This window comes from Parasteatoda tepidariorum, chromosome 1, assembly GCF_982258835.1.
Source record: "Parasteatoda tepidariorum strain Cologne lab strain chromosome 1, Ptep-v5.0, whole genome shotgun sequence".
NCBI lineage: Eukaryota > Metazoa > Arthropoda > Arachnida > Araneae > Theridiidae > Parasteatoda > Parasteatoda tepidariorum.
Window position 1 is genome coordinate 94987463 of NC_141755.1, and position 18856 is coordinate 95006318.

General features: G+C 26.9%; 1 protein-coding gene across 1 annotated transcript in view; it reads right to left on the minus strand.

Annotated features, from left to right (window-relative positions):
• The window catches only part of LOC107451674 (uncharacterized), a 291208-nt gene that overhangs the window by 218548 nt on the left and 53804 nt on the right, over positions 1 to 18856 (minus strand). The gene's annotated exons all lie outside the window — the stretch shown is intronic.

The window sequence follows — 18856 nt, forward strand, 5'->3', positions numbered from 1 at the left end:
AGGACATAATAAAATAAAGTTTGAATGACATCCAGCAGCATCACATTTGACATTTACTTATTACCCCCTAAAAAAATCTCAGACAAATTGACAGCGAATAGAACATTTTTTTTAAAAATAAAACTTCAGTAGCGATGAATCTGAATAGCAGTACATTTTTAATCTCCATGCATAAAAAATGAAAGAAAAACATGAAAAAAATGAGATATTTTTTATGTCAACTCAATATATTTTTTTGATTTGAAATATATTATATCTTTTATGAATATGTTACTTAATTCTAGCATATTTTAAGGCTAATAAATATTTCAGGAAATCTTTTTTAGCTTAAAATTCTTAGTTTAGAAAATTTTTGTACTTTACTACCTTGCTTGGATTATGTGTTTCATTTAGTTTGTAACGTATACGAACACAGTTAGCTTTTTAAATGACATGGTATTTTTATTACATTTATTTATTATTTTAAAACAATTATTTATTTTGTTCATATATTATTTTATTACATTTTAATACACATAATACCAATTGATAAGTGCTATCGTTTGGTCGACTGTTCTGATAACATCCCATACAATTTCTCACTTATCATATCCAACTAGATTAAACATCATCGACCACCCTCTGTCGATATAAAATATAATTAATCACGTTTCAATACTCTACAATTTATTTAATCTCCGTTATTTACAATATATTATATCCAATTTGATTAAACATAACCTACCGCCATCTATCGGTATGAAATGCAATTATTTACGCTTCCATACTAGACAATGTTAATGCTTTTTTTAAAAATATTTTTTTTTTTTAATTTTTAAATCCAATTGCTTGAATTCAATTTAAAAAGTAAGGTATAGAAAATACATGACCTATCTCTCAACATATCATGTTGTTTTAAGAGAGGGAAAGCAACAAATATTTCCATATCTGAATTAGGAACACTATTCTATGCAAATAGTAATGGCACTAGAACGTTTTTAGCATTAAGAAGATAGCTTTAAATTTTGTAGTATTAAGTAGTTACCGAGTATAAGACATCTTCTTATAAGCGTTTGCAGTTATTTTGTTGTCTAATTCAAATTTAAACTTTATTATAAAGTAACTTTTCTCTGTCTCTTGATTTGGCACTTAGTAAAAGATGATTATTTGGGTTTTTTTCCTGAAGAAACCCAATTTATTAGAAAAATTGAATTTTGAAAAGAAAAAAATCATTCTATTTACATTGGAATTTCAGAGTGTTCGATTCATTGTTTTTAACTTATTTGTGAATTCAGATCTTGTCACGGGAGCTGCGAAAACAGAGTTGATGCTGCGGTTAATGCTCTTAAACATGTGTCATAACTCTTGGATGTTAGTTTGTCAAATTATCCACGCTTTATTCAGTCTCCGTGTGAATAAAAACAAAAAAAAAAATTTTGAGCAAAATATACTAATAATAAAAGTTTGAATAATAGATAATAATAATGCTAAATAATAATAGCAAAAAATAATAGTTCAATAATCTAATAACAAATACAGCAAAGTGATACATTTTAGATAAATGAGATGTACGTTATACGTTTTTTTAATTTTATTTTACTTTTAAGCTAGATCAATTGTAAGTTTTCCCTTAGTTATTTAAAGTACTATAAATTTGCAAAATGTTAATAATGTTTGTTAATATGACTGCATGTGAGAAACAAACACCTGATCATGATAATCTATTTAGGTTCAATTTTCTTTCCATATGACTATTTGAAACATGGTTATCAGATCACGGCAATCAATTTAGTTTTAATATTCTCTTAATATGACTAATTGAGAAACGACGCTCAGATTATGACAATCTATTTAGGCTTAATATCCTCTTCATGTGCCTATTTGAGTAACGACACTCAGATTATGACTATGGATTTAGGTAAAATATTATCTTTATGTGACTATATGAGAAACAAACACTCAGATCATGATAATCTATTTAGGTTTAATTTTCTTTCAATATGACTATTTGAAAAATGGTACTCAGATCATGGCAATCTATTTTTGTTTTAATATTCTCTTAATATAACTAATTGAGAAACGACGCTCAGATTATGACAATCTATTTAGATTTAATATCCTCTTCATGTGCCTATTTGAGTAACGACACTCAGATTATGACAATCTATTTAGATTTAATATTCTCTTTATGTGACTATTTGAGAAACGACACTCAGATTATGACTATGGATTTAGGTAAAATATTCTCTTTATGTGACCATATGAGGAGCAAACACTCGGATCCTGATAATCTATTTAGGTTTAATTTTCTTTCAATATGACTATTTAAAAAATGGTACTCAGATCATGGCAATCTATTTTTGTTTTAATATTCTCTTAATATAACTAATTGAGAAACGACGCTCAGATTATGACAATCTATTTAGATTTAATAGTCTCTTCATGTGGCTATTTGAGCAACGACACTCAGATTATGACAATCTAGTATTTAGGTTTAATATTCTCTTTATGTGACTATTTGAGAAACGACACTCAGATTATGACTATCGATTTAGGTAAAATATTCTCTTTATGTGACCATATGAGAAACAAACACTCGGATCATGATAATCTATTTAGGTTTAATTTTTTTTCAATATGACTATTTGAAAAATGGTACTCAGATCATGGCAATCTATTTTTGTTTTAATATTATCTTAATATGACTAATTGAGAAACGACGCTCAGATTATGACAATCTATTTAGATTTAATAGTCTCTTTATGTGGCTATTTGAGTAACGACGCTCAGATTATGACAATCTATTTAGGTTTAATATCCTCTTCATGTGCCTATTTGAGTAACGACACTCAGATTATGACTATGGATTTAGGTAAAATATTATCTTTATGTGACCATATGAGAAACAAACACTCAGATCATAAAAATCTATTTCGGTTTAATTTTCTTTCAATATGACTATTTGAAAAATGGTACTCAGATCATGGCAATCTATTTTAGTTTTAATATTCTCTTAATATAACTAATTGAGAAACGACGCTCAGATTATGACAATCTATTTAGATTTAATAGTCTCTTTATGTGGCTATTTGAGTAACGACACTCAGATTATGACAATCTAGTATTTAGGTTTAATATTCTCTTTATGTGACTATTTGAGAAACGACACTCATATCATGATTATCTATTTAGATTTAATGTTCTCTTAAAACAAAAATTTAGCTTCCAAAGTAAGAAAATGACTCAAAAAGTTAACTAATTGTAGAACTATTCCCTCGAAAAATTATAAAAATAATTAAATGAAATAAGAAATATAATGTTGAAATGTTAATGGTATTAAAATTATGCATTTAAATAAAAGGAAATATCTAAATAAGTTTAAAAAGAAAAACTAGGTTTATTGTGTTTTGTAAGTTGTGCTAATTTTGCAAGCTTAATTCAGCACATTTATTAGAAGAAACTATGACAGCAATTTTTTTTGATGTTTCAATTGTACAAGAAAATGGCATTTTAACATAGAACTTAGTCAAATTTATTGAATATTTATTATATAGACTTTAGCTAATTCCAAGAATGCTCTTAAAATTATACTCATGTCAACCATCGTTGAAAACAAGCATTTTCCAATTGAAATAATGAATAAATAAATGAATAATTTCTTCGTTTTCTGAAAAAAAAATCCATGAACATAATTAGAGAATCACGTAGCAGAAGTTTACAAATCTATTAAGATTCACATTTTTTTTAATTACCTAATGAATTTAACAAGAACTAATAATATACCTTGTACGATTTTTTTTATCTTTATATAGATACGAAAATGACCTGTAAAATTTCTATTGAGACTAAATCGAAAGAGAGAATGGAAAAAGTTTCATTCTCAAACAATATTTCCCTTGTCTCCTTTCGAACCTTTATTAAAGAACAGAGTGTCACGTAAGTTAAAGTTCATAAAACTTAAGTTTTCGCTAGATTAGATGCCAAAAGTGTGTGTGTGTGGCTGCCTGCCAAGGGAGGTAAGGGTACATTGTAAGTTTTCTCAAACAAACGTTTCACATTAGAGACAGTCCCCAGGGAAAAAAGCAGTTGAAAAGTTTTAGAAAATATCATTTCAGTTAGCTAACGCGAATTTATCTCTTAAAATTAAATGTACTGGTCAACTTTGAAGAACTTATCAAATCTTGTGGGACATATTACGAAAATATAATAAGTAATCTCGTGATTAGATGATATATTTAAGATTTTTTTTAAATTCTGAAGTATTTTTTATTAATTTAAAATAATGCACCAATTGTTTTAGAAATTTATGGTGACGACTATTCAATATAAGACTTTGATCAGATATTATCCTTAATCTATTGACATTGCTTATAACTTACAAAATCTTGTGGGACATATTACAAAAATAAAATAAGTTAATCTCGTGATTGGACGATATATTTAAGATTTTTTTTTTAAATTCTAAAATATTTTTTATTAATTTAAAATAATGTACCAATTATTTCAGAAATTTATGGTAACGACTATTCAATATAAGACTTTGAACAGATATTATCCCGAATCTATTGACATCGCTTATAACTTATAAAATCTTGTGGGACATATTACAAAAATATAATAAGTAATCTCAAGGTTGGATGATATATTTAAGAATTTTTTTTTGAAATCTAAAATATTTTTTATTAATTTTAAATAATGTACCAATTGTTTCAGAAATTTATGGTAATGACTATTCGATATAAGACTTTGATCTGATATTATCCAGAATCTGTTGACGGCAAATACATGTTTTTTAGAGAATTTAATACGATTTGCTTGTAATTAATTCCTTTATAGCTTTTTATACATTGAAATAATGTACACATATTTTGCACCTCTGCAATGTAAATTGTTACAAATCAAGTTAAGGTAGAAACTAACGGCACTTTGGATATATCATCCATAAAATTCATTTTTACAGTAATATTAGTTTAATTGGGATGATTCAGTGATTTTTATGTAATTATTACTGTAAAAATTACGGGATATAAGATTTTTTTTATTCTGTAACATATTCCAATAAAAATGGATTTTACGATAAAAAGTAACGACACCCTAATTGCACATACTTTTTTCCGTAAATTGATAAAATTTTTTTTACATTGAGCGTAGAGTAGAATATGTATATTTACATTACGCTCAGTTGTGAAAGCTTTCAAAATCAAAAAATTGTAAGCAAGTTCTGAAAATAAAGGGAACCTATGAATATTAATATAAAATTATAATAATAAGAGATCAATTTTATTTATATCGTATACTTGTTTTCAAGTTTATTTAAACGTAATAAAATGCGATTTATACACTGAAAAAAATTCTGAATCAAATTACGGCAAAAAGCACCGGCACTCAGAGTACCGCAAAATCTAATTTTACCGGAACCTATCAAAAAATCGATGTACCGCATGTTTTGCAGCAATAATTACCGTAAAATAAATGAATCATTCGAATAAAATAGATATTACTGTACTTTCGTATAAATTTTCTGTAACCTTTATGAGATATTCATATGGACCACGTTTTCGTTTAATTATATTAACGAGTAGTCAAGTTCAAGAAGGATTAATTTGCAAGCAATAGTTCACCTTAACTTGTTTTAAGATTGGAGTTGATTTGTATAACATTATATTTAACCTCAATCATTGGCCATAGCATTCACTCTCGTATAAAAAAAATAGAAGTATGTGATTTATTATTTATATTTACTTAGTAATAATATTTCGTGGCATTCGGAGGTTATTTTAAGTATATGTTTAAGTATATGTTTGATTCGAACATTTCTAGCGAGCTCTCCACAGCTCTTACTTAAATTAGAATTCAAAATCAATAATTAAATTTGTGCTTTTGAAATAATGTTTTAAATTACTTATTTCCTTAATTTAAATTGTTCTATTTCATTTTTTACGGCAGTGCAATGCTCTAGAAATCGCCGGTGTTTTAATGTTGTGGTACCTACTCCAAAGTAAAAGTTATTTTCAACTTCTCCTATGATTGCACAATGAGTTTACATAATTTCACTCAGTGATTATGATTGTAGAATAATATACCATCGCTAATAATCGCTTCGCACACAAAAATACATAAATATCGAAAATGAATCTGAATTTACTGATAGTCATGCATTTTAGCATACGTTAAAGAAAAGTAGTGAATACCTAATAATTTACATAGATTTGGTTTAAATTTTATGCACTTATATTACAAAGATCAATAATATTGAATTGGGTATAATATGAAAAAAACACAACTACTTCGATTTAGTATGACGCAATGCTAAACGAATGGAATTTAGTTGTTGTTTATTTAGTTATTGTTATTAGTAGTTGTTGTTATTTGTTTTAGTTGTTGTTGTTTATTTAGTTGTATTTAGTTTCAATAACTTTTCTTTATAATGCATAAAAATCTGGCGAGCAGCTATTTAAACGATCGAACACTTCGTTTGTTTATTTGTGGCTTGAAGTTAGGCTCGCAGAAAATGCCGTTCATGGGTTAAATTTAGTAGGAACAACACAATCTGTGACGTAGGCTATATTATACCCAATTATATTTGTAATGAGAGCAGGCTTAACGCTCAATTACCCCTTTCCGTGTTTATTCAATGTCTTAAACAACTTTTATTAATTATTCATTTCAGAAATGTAATGTAGAAATATATAATGAGGAACAGAGAGTTCAATTTCACGGAAAGGGACAAATAACATTATCAATAAAAATAATACGATTCAGAAAAAGAATGTTTAATGAAGCAAAAGGAAAACGACTTTAGCAACCTCGTTTTCATATAAATACCGATTCAGAAATCAATTCATAGTGTGCAAAAAATATTTTAGCGCGAAAGTTAATTCATATTTGCCTGAAGGCATTTCTCATCTTTCTTTTCTAAGTGAAGAGAGAAGCTTTCAATATTTTCCTTTGCGTTATCGAAGAAAAAAAAAACCCTTCCATATTTCCGTTTATTGCTTGGTTACTTCATCAAATATTCGGATTCGGAGTTTATTTCCAAACTCAAATAAAAAACATGCAAATAGGTTTTCCTCCATAGAAAAAAATGGCAAATAAAGTCATGATACTCTTTGTATATCTTCATTTTATCCCCCATCTGTTGCGATTGGACTATTTTGAAGTCACCGTATGCTTGAAGGACCAATAGTCGTAATGCTTTATTATCGTCTGACGAAAAAGATGTTACAAGTTCTAGTCCATTTCTTATTTCTGCCCTTCGCATGAAAAAAGAAAGCATTAAAACGATATATCTATTTTAAAATTTTATTCCTTAAATTTCTTTTCGACTCATACTTTTTTTCCCCTTTCGTTTGTAAAATTCGAACGGAAACCTTTTCAGTTTTTCCCCATTAAAGGATCTGTTTCAGTAAAGAATAAAATATATAAGGAAGTGATGATTGTGTTTCATTTCATTATTTATTTTTTGAATTCTCGTACAACAAATGGTTGAATAAGGGAACGGTTAATTTCTTGCAAAATTTTTTTATGAGAAAGTTTAAAGAGAAAGTATTTTGTATTTTTTGTGTTCCAAAACTACACTAGAATTACTAATACCAAAATTCTTTTCATGCTGTTTCAATTCTGAAAGCACGGATTTTCCGAATTCAACTATTATTTGTTAAGGAGTTATTTTGCTCAATTTTAAGAAGCTTTTTTCACAGTGTATTTTTATGTCTGAAAAAGAAAATATATTAAATGCGTTATTATCTATTCCATTTTTATAAATAGGAAAAAGATACAGTTAAAAGATTTGATTGAGATAAATAAATTAAACTATTTATTTATTTTATGGAAAGAAGCTAATTACAAAGAGTTTTAATTTATTATTTGTCTTATTTTTAAAAAAAAATTATTTTAAACAGAAAAATTAATATTGCTTGAAATCTGAACTGATAAACTTGTTCGTTTTTCCAAAATTCTTTGTTTCTTTTGTTTTTACAGACTTTAAATAATATATGGATAAAAAATATTTACGTAAAGAAACAGAAATAATATTAACACTTCATAAAAACTAAATCTACTATTTATTTGCTTTTATTATTTTTTCTATTTTGAAAATTAATTTCCATGAAGTATTCTAGTTACAATAATGCCAAACAACATCAGATACGTTCGTAAATGAATAACTGTTTACACCCTATAAACTCTCACACAACACACAACTAACATATGTATGCAATAATAGATCTTTTGAACAACCAAACAAATTTAGAATTCTGTTTTCAAGTATCTAGAAAGGATTGATTTATTCAGATAGCATTTAATGAATCTACGTCTTTCGAGTAAACAGTTTGCTGTGCAACTAGCTATTCATAGAAATGTTTGCATGGAATTACAGAAATATGAATTGTTCTCAAAGATTTAGTCGGCTTAGTTTCCAGCAAGAGTCATTGTTATCGAAAATTCTTATTTGTATTTACATATTTATGTAAATTTCTGTGTTCCCTTTTCGGTATATTTCAATGCGTTTTAGTTTAGATTGAAATAAGTTTTAAAGTCTGTTAAAGTTGAATCGTCCAAAAAATATCGGATTTTTTAAAAAAAATTTTATGTAGAATTTCAACAACGAAAAAAAAAATTTCAAAACTAAGTTATGTATTTTTACAAATGATTCTACTTTTAAATTTTTTTTCATGCAATGTTAAATTTGTCAATCCATTTGTAGTCAGAATTAATTAACAGTAGTTAGCCCAAGGAAGTCATTTTGACTGCTTTTTAATTTCAATTAGAAAAACAATGATGTATATAATGACACAATTTCTTTGAATTTTGTGACTTTTATAATTATTTTTACTGTTGATAGTTACTAATAACTTGTTATATAACTGAAAATAAAATCAGAAATATTAAAAATTAATTTCAAGCAAATTTCTTTATGCATTAGTCATTCTTTCACAATGCATTCATTTTGACTGCTTTTATGCAATATAGGTATTTCAGTCTTTCCAGTGTTAAAAATCTTAGGTGACCATTGTTGAACTTGTGAGCAATGAGATGGCATTTGACTACTACAGAGTGAAAAATGTTCTGTAAACATTTCACTATTTCATAAATCGTAATGATACATCGCCAATACATTTATGTCCAGAATTCAATAAAAAATACAGGTGATCAGTATTGTCAAACCTGCGAATAGGGAAATGGCATTTGATATCTACAGTGGAAAAAAGTTCTAGTTAAATATTTCACTATTTAATAAATCTTAATAATACATTCTTTTTACACTCACGGTCAGAATTCAATACGAAGAACCGATGACTCGATTTGTTTAACCTGTGAACAGTAAGACATCATTTGATTTATACATGCAGAGTGTATAAGCAAGGTAAAGATTTTACTATTTGATAAATCTTAACAATATAATGTTAATCCATTCAGGGTCAGAATTTATTAAGAAGCGCAATTGACCAGTAATAGTGTATCCGTAAACTACGAAACCTTTTGGCTTATCTTGCCTGAAATGACTAGAAATTCTTGGCTAAAGCTTTATTAAGTAATAAATTATGTCAAAATTTCTCCCATCATAGTCAGTGAAGATTTTACTATTTGATAAATCTTAACAATATAATGTTAATCCATTCAGGGTCAGAATTTATTAGGAAGCGCAATTGACCAGTAATAGTGTATCCGTAAACTACGAAACCTTTTGGCTTATCTTGCATGAAATGACTAGAAATTCTTGGCTAAAGTTTTATTAAGTGATAAATTATGTAAAAAATTCTCTCATCATAGTCAGTGAAGATTTTACTATTTGATAAATCTTAACAATATAATGTTAATTCATTCATGGTCAGAATTTATTAAGAAGCGCAATTGACCAGCAATAGTGCATCCGTAAACTACGAAACCTTTTGGCTTATCTTGCACGAAATGACTAGAAGTTCTTGGCTGAAGTTTTATTAAGTGATAAATTATGTCAAAAATTCTCCCATCATAGTCAGTGAAGATTTTACTATTTGATAAATCTTAAAAATATAATTTTAATCCATTCATGATCAGAATTTATTAAGAACCGCAATTGACTAGCAGTAGTGCATCAGTAAACTGTGAAACCTTTCGGCTTATATTGCACGAAATGACTAGAAATTTTTGGCTAAAGTTTTATTAAGTGATAAAGTATGTCAAAAAATTCTTCCATCATAGTCAGAATTCAACAAGAAGCACACTGAACTAGTACTGGCAAATTAATCCATAACACGACTTTTAAATAAAATTAGACAAAGTGAAAAAAAAAATTCTACAAAGTGAAAAAAGTTGAATTTTTATTAGGTGCTAAAACTTGTCTAAACAAGATATTGCTGTACGAAATTCGTTGTTACATAATCTAAACAAATAATGACAAGTATGTAAACCAAAAGACGATTTTTAATATTAGAGCTTTTTAATCTTAAGAAAAGTGATTAAAAATTCTAGGTTAAAATTAATTATATTATAAATAATAAAAAAATTATTCAATTCGAATATATCCCAACAAAGTATACGAATATTTCCCTAAAGATTTTTAGTTAAAGGGTTTTTAAAGATTACAATGCTTTTTCGAGTATCGAGATATTTCTTATTTTTAATATACTACATTTAAATAAAAAAGTACCCAGTAATAAGTTCTTTTTTAAGAATAAAGATATTAATGTTTTGTTTCGTACTTTTGACTTAAAAGAGTCATTTTTCAAAGGTATTTTTATATCAGTTAACTTAAGTTTCTTACTTTAGGATATGAATCTAGAAAAAAAATCGAAAAATACGTTTTTTTAAATGAGCCTTAAGCTTTTATTTCAAAGAAAATCTTTATCAATGTACTTCTGGTGAAGTTGAAGCTTTAACAAGTAATTGAAGACAGTTTCAAAAAATAAATAAAATAATTTATCTTTAAATATCCCATTCGCCATTAATAGCTCTCAAACAAATGCTTTCTTTTGTTTGATAGAATTATTCTTTTGCCATTTAGAAATGATACTCTTGCATTAGTCAAAGAAAAAATTTATACATAGGCTTAATCTTTTTCTGTACTTTATTTAGTTAACACTAGATTGCCCAAGGAAGTCGTTTTGACTGCTTTTTAATTTCAATTAGAAAAACAATGATGTATATAATGGCACAATTTCTTAGAATTTTGTGACTTTTTGTACAACATATAATTTTTTTATTGTTAATATTTACTAATAACTTGTTATATAACTGTAAATAATGTAAAAAATATTGAAATTAATTTTAAGCAAATTTCTTCACAGATTAGTTATTCATTCACAATACAGTCATTTTGACTGCTTTTGGGCAATATAGGTATTCAGTAAGTTTTAGTCCTTCTAGTGTTAATAAGATATGTTGTTTTTACTCTTGTAGCAATAACTCATTTTATTTAAACATTTTGATCCGATTAAATTTTTATACATAATGAAACACTCTATCTGTCTACTTGTTGACTCTATTTGTTTGCTTGTTGACTGCTGTCAACTGGTAGCAAAAACAGTTACGATTTTTATCATGTGGGTTGATCGGGAAAAAAAATAGAAATTTACCAAATTTTGAATGGCAGGAAAATGACATATTAGCTTTAGAAGTTAAATAAACAGTCATTTTAAGCTAATAGTATGTAACTCAACTTAAGTCTTTGCGTTAGATGGACCATGAATTGCTTAAATTAATTCTTTTATCTACTGTAGAAAGAATCAAAAATGTTTTTGTTGCTGATATGTACAGAAATTAAATTGTGTATAATAATCAATCATTAAATAAAAAAAATAACTTTGGTTACATTCAAGCATATTACAATCTTACATAAACTTGGTATTAGGTTAATATTTGCTTTCTCTCTTTACATTAAACTGTAACTGTTAACTGTCTCTTTACATTAACTGTTTAAACTGGTTTAAAAAATTTTCTGGAAACTGTTTCAATGTCATGGCATTCATAAGTCAGGAAAATGACAGCCAGGATAATGACGATTTGCCCTTATATAGCATTTAACTTTAATTTAACATTTCGGCCTGAGATGTTTACATTCCGCAGAAAACAACAGGATTTCTTGAAATAACTCAGGTAAATCTATGTAGTTCATGTTATTAATGATTTCAAGAAGACAGGAAAATGACAACATAAAAACCTATTCACTTTAAAAAATTTTTTGAAATAGGTTTTGAAACAGAAATTTGGTACTTTATTCAGGCAATAAGACTTGTTCAGGTAGGATGGTTTTCTAATCAATCTGTTAACATAAGATATTGATTGCTGGTGCTATCTATTTTGGTTATAAATCACTAAATAAAAGTAGCCAGGAAAATGACAGATTTTTTGGTGACAAACAAATTATTGACAGAAAAAATTACTTTCTGCAAAATTTTTGTAAATAATGCAATCCGCATATATTTTAGAAATGCTTACAACGGTTGAGATAAAAAAATTTAGGTATTGAAAATTTTATAGGATGTTTTGAAGCTAGTTATTATTGGAAATATTGTTTGTGACATACCAGGAAAATAACATTTTGAAATTTAATTAAATTTTTTAAATATACTAAACAGTCAATGCTAGTACAATTTCATTTTAAAATACTAACAGTAGTGCTATTTCTTAAAATTTAAAAAGAAAAGTTCTTTTAGTAGTATAGTGTCAGATCTTGGAGCAAGAGACTGTAAATTGTCATATTTCATGAAAATCACCCATATATAAAATTTCATACCGAAACAGTAATATTTATTTATAGTAATATACATTGAATTACAGTTATTTAATGGTTTTACAGTAAATATTTCGGTATATGAAGTTTTTTTTGTTTTGTAAATTGTATGGTAAAAATGGGTTTTTAGGTTAAAAGTACTAGCAATCCTGAGAGCTGGCATATTGATTACCTTAGAGTTTCCTTTGAATGAATGTTGGTAAACTAAATATTGATAATTTATAAAACCACACTCAGAAATAGGAAAATCCTTATAAACCATTTCAGATAATGAGAAATAGAAATTATTATAACGCAACATTTCTAGAAAAAGATAATAAAAATTTGCTGAACAGAATACGTGATTTTTCTAAAAAATTCTACTCATGTCTTAATTATAACCCACAAGATTTCACTTAAATATTTACCCCTTATTTATTCTATTCGCGTTCAAAAGTTTCCTTACTAAAAAAAGTTTTCTTACTTTACCAGTTGCCACTACTAAAAGAAGAAAAAAATATAGTTTGCGAACATTCCAAAATGTTGAAAAATTATATAATATGTGCTTTTGGTCATGTTTCTTCTCAGTGGATGGTAAATAAAAATTCGAATCTCATTAAAAAGTCTTAAGTTGAGCAAAAGAAGTATTGATCAGTTACGCTATATGAAAGTCCAACAATGGAAATTCCATTGTCTCAGAATGCTTAGATAGTATTCGATAAAATGTGCAAACGATTTTAAATCAAGTATGTTGATAGGTATATCTAAATCTAATATCGCTTATTTATTTTTACTATGCATGGTAAGCAACTGGAATGAAAAATAGTTTAAACATATTTAAAATGCTAAGATTTCTAAAAAAATAATTTCTTTGGGGATAGAATTCAAATTTCAAATTTTTTTCAGAAGTGTTCAAAAATCAAAAGTTTAAAAAACTTTCAAACGAAAAAACAAATTTCATTCAAAAGTCAAGCGATTCAAGTTTTCTGAAATTTTATCTCAACGTTAATATCCTTAGCAGACGAGAGTAAAAAGTTGTTGAGCTTCCTTTCTCGAAATATGTAATGATTTTTTACAGTTGTGCGGGAGTTAGTGTTTTAATCGTATTGCCAGTTGTGATTGGCTTAGATTAATATAATGTGTAATTTGGTCTGATCAATTTTGTGAAATTAGTAGGTTGCACTGCATAAAATATTTTATTTAGATGTTTAACCAGAATCTCATTCGAAAAAAATTGATTGCAGAAAATGAAAAGAATTTCCCTCTGAAATAATTGTAACATCTTAAATTACAATTTGTTTGATTCTAAATGTGTTTAGTAAATAAAATCAATGCGAATATTCAAAAAATGTGTATTTTAAATTCAAGCAATATTTTCATTGAGAACGGGGAAAAAATTCTGTTAAACTTACCGTACTGTACAGCAATTGCATTTCTGTTAAAAAAAAGGGGATAATTCTGGTTAATAAAACTGAAACACAAGGTTTTTAAACCATTCATTTGTTAGCGGTTTACTAAAAGTTCTGGTTTTCAATATTATAGTTCTTATCAACCTACATCTCATAAAAAATACAAAAATGAAAAGTAAATTTTCGGAATAAATTATAAAATTACCAAATTTTACTAATTTAACAAAATTTCATCAAATATTATAAAACCATATTTTATTGTTAATTTTAACAAAATTATTACCAAAGAGCTTCGATAAAAAATACTGAGCTTTTTGGTATTCCCATAGACCCAGAACACGGGAGATTTTACCATATCCTGGTAGTTTTAACCATACTTTTTTCTCAGTGTGATTTCTTACTAAGCTCTTCTAAAACAGAAAATGGCAATTCTTTGCTGAAGTGTTCGTTTCAATTTTTTCAAATTACAAAAGCATTCGAAATGCACAAAAAAACATTCTTTGATTAAAAAAAAAGAGAAAACAAAAGCAATATTTGTTTATTTCTTAATTTCAACCAAAAACCGAAACGGTATCATTAAAAAATAAATGTTGGTAAAATCAATAAAAACCTTTCAACTCATTCTGACTTAATTTAAATAACGAAGCATTCCCACCATTTAGTAACTCCTTTTTTTTATACTCTCACTTTACGTACCACAAAGGGAAAAATGATAAAAACGATTTCGTTTTCGAACTGAGGAGTTTCATTAAAAGTAAATTTACTCCTCTGTTCGCTACCTCCCGTTTCACACTCTTTTCGTATTCGATGCATTTTTGAGGATTCACGAGGAAAAAGGATTTAAACAATGCTTTGAGTCAACGAAAATGTTTCCGTTTTCCACTGAGTAGTATAAAAATGCAAATTCAGCAGAACAACAAATGCCTGTAACGATTGCGCGTTCCCTACGGGTGATGACGCTTGCACAATCAAACAGTTCTCTTGCACAATTGCAATCTTTAGAGTTTAGTACAATCGCAAATATGCCATTAATTTTTCTAAAACGATTTTCGTTTTCGTTTGAAGAAAAAAAATGAATAAGTCAAATAAAAGTTGAAGTATTTAATCGTGTTTCACTTTAATGATGTTTACTATCAATAATTAATTTTTAGCTAAAATTTTACATGAACAATTAATAAACATCATCTTTAATTCTCTCAATAACAATTTAATTACATTTTCAAATTAAATGCATTCATTGTGCATTTACGCATTTAATTTTTGAAATTTTTTGTTACTAACAGACTTTTAATTTAAAATAGATGAGATAAAATGTATGGTTACGTTTCAAGATTGTTTAAACGATACGAACGACCACACTCTTTTTAGGTTAGTGTTGATAGATCTGTGAAATAAATGAAAATCAGTTGTGAAGTTTGAAATAGACATGCATAAATGTAAAATCATGGACTGAGAAAAAAGTATAGTCAAAGCTAGCAAAATATGGTAACTTTTACCCAGTTTTCTGGTTCTAAAGGAGCAACAAGACGCATGGTAGTTTAGATCAAAGCTCCTGTTTGATGATTTGGTAAAATTAACAACATAATATGGTTATTAGATGATAAAATTGAGTAAATGAGTAAAAATTTGGTAATTTTAGCATGAGATCTGAAAAAAAACCGTTTATTTGGTTGAATCCGCTTATCAGTTTTGCATTTTTTACTATATATGTGGTAATAAGAACTATAATTTTGAAAACCTGAAATTCTGGAAAACCTTCACCATGGAAATGAAAAAAATCACCAAATTATTAGTTTAAATACCGTATATATTTGGCTTTATTTACCAAAGCTCTTTTTCTTTACCAGAAGTGTTATTATCATACTGTACAATAATTTTACAAGTATTTTTTTCCGTGTGGGCATCGTTTGCTGGGGGTGGGGTATAGGTCACCGTCAATCCTTTGAAATCTCTAAAAGTCTACCTGAATATTTTAGACAAATAAAGAAAAATTTCGTGAATAATTATGGATTTAAATTCCTTAAAGTTAAAGACAAGAGAGTGATAATTATAAGTAGTCGTTTTGCAGGTATTTAGTTCATTTTAGAATTTTTTTTGTATGCTTGAAATTTAGGAATGACGCCCATGAGTAAAATATTTAAAATAATACAAATAAGTAACTTAAAATACTTATCTAATACATTAAAGTGTAGAAACAATAACAACACCACATTGATTTTAGATTTCTGTAGATAGATTCGAATAGATTTGTGAAATATTCAATAGAAGTCAGTTGCAAAGTATCAAATAGACATGCATAAATGTCTGCAGATATTTCGTTGCTAAGTTCAAATATAAAGTTTATGTTTAAGTATCTTTTCTCGGCAGTTTTATTTAGCACTAAATCAAGAAATGCTATGATTCATTTATTTCTTCAAAAAAGTCAAGGAATCATATTTTATTGATTGATTGATTTAAATCGGGTTTCTGGAGCCTCTGACATTCAGTAAGATAATGCATTTTTGACTTCCCTTGGCTTTTTTTATAACTTCAGAATGAATTCAGGTTATGTCATGCATGCTTTGCAAAAAAAAATTAACCTCTGACTTGAAATTGAAGATTCATAATACATGTATTTCAAGATTTTTAATTATTATTAATCATTGAAGTGTCAGGCTGTGTTAGGTGGTAAATTCTCAGACCAACATGTTAGTCACTAAGTGTGGATAAAACTTAATATGGGGTCGTTCAAATATTACGTAAGCACTTAAAGGAGGCGAAGGGATCCATGATATGCTTATTTTTGCTTAATAATAATAATCTAACTTTCAATAATAATATAACTTATTAAAATTTGCATATAAATAATAAAAACACAAGAGTTCAATCTAAATATAATTTCATTTCATATTATTTCATGGAAATTATTAGTACGATATGTACAGTTATTATTTTATTATCTTTATACATTAAATGGATGTATTGCATCCTTCTACCATTAATATTTAATAGGATTGACAAGATGAGCAAGAATTGGTATTTCCAAAAACAAAACTATAAAACAGATACAATAAGAAAGTAATGTAAAACGGACTTTTGCAACTTTATTAATTTTCTAAAATGAAAATAAATGAAATAAGTATTATTCTTTAAACTCCTGCTATTTTCTTCGCAAATACCAACCTTCTCTGAATAAAAATACCTTTACTGATAGAAGCATATTTCTGATGCATAAATACCATTGTTCAGAGAAATAACTTTAATACATATATACCTTTATTTAGAGAAGCATCTTTAGTAACTAAATACCTTTATTCAGATAAGTATCTTTAGTACATAACCTTATTCAAAAATGCATCTTAATATTAAAAGTTATTGGCATTTATTTAAATTTGATTTTACATTTGTTATTCTTTATTAAATTTCTAAATAAGAATTTTCTTTAAAGAGAAATATACTAAACATAGTTTTCCAAATCCATGAGGAAGAAATAAATATAAAAAAAATGCAGTGAATGTGAATTTTTATTGGTACTATTACGTTTCGGGATTTTGAAAATATTTAGCTACGTTTGCATTTTAATTAGTAATACCAACAATACTTACATTTGCAATATTAATAACTCATTATCATATTACCAGCTTTACCTATAAACACAACTAATTAAGCATTATTGGCATCTTATGCATACATTTAAATATATATATATATATATATATATATATATATATATATATATATATATATATATATATATATATATATATATATATATATATATATATATATATATATATATATATATATATATATATATATATATATATACACACACAGAGAGAGAGAGAGAGAGAGACTTTTCAAGCAATAATACCGTTTTCATTCTAAAGTTCAAAGGTTTCTATGAAAGAGTTTGTGGACAAACAAAATATTTTTCTTATACATAACTGCAATATTAGTGCTTATTCTTTTTCATTTCAGAGTTCATATTTCCTGAATTTATACAATTATTAAAAGCTATACAAATGCAGTATTTACTCTCTGATGAGTGTAAATATTCTTCAATGAATTTAATGTTTTAGAGAAGGACTTTAAAAAAAAGATAGAGATTAATGATTTATTAGTAGCAGAGAAATTTAATTAAAGCATATTTTCTATCGAAAGAAAAAACATACCTAAAATGCGTGATTTAAATATGTTTTAAAAAAATATTATCTTTTTTGTTGCTGTAGTGTGTTAAATAAATACATTTTCATTTTAGCAAATCATTTTCCTTAACCCTAAAAGAGCCTTTTTTTAATGTTTAATGTAGCCTTTCACATATCTTTAATGGCGATTACAGCAATAAAATAGTTTAATACCAAATTATCCTCTATTTAGATTAACACGTGCATGTCTTATACAACGTGGTCTTTTCAAATAATTTTCATTAACCTGACGTTAATTGCCATCACAAAGTCTATCGATTCGCTAACCAAACCTGATGTTATAACCCGATTATTACATTAAACAAAGTTCCACAAAATGTGATCTTACATCATTCGTTTCAAACGAACCCTTTTAAAAACCAAGCGGTCAAAATTCCGTTAAATTATAGACGCTTTTATGACCGCGAAAAGCAGGGTTCTCGCTTTCAGAACATAATAGATAAATGGTTATGTTAATTAAGCTAATTCTTCCCACTTAGTTCGTATGTGATGTGGAATTTCAAAGAATTTATACCAAAGGAACACAAAACTCTCAAATTCTCTAATTAGTGAAATGATGTACACCCTTATCGTCTACCCTAATTTGCTTA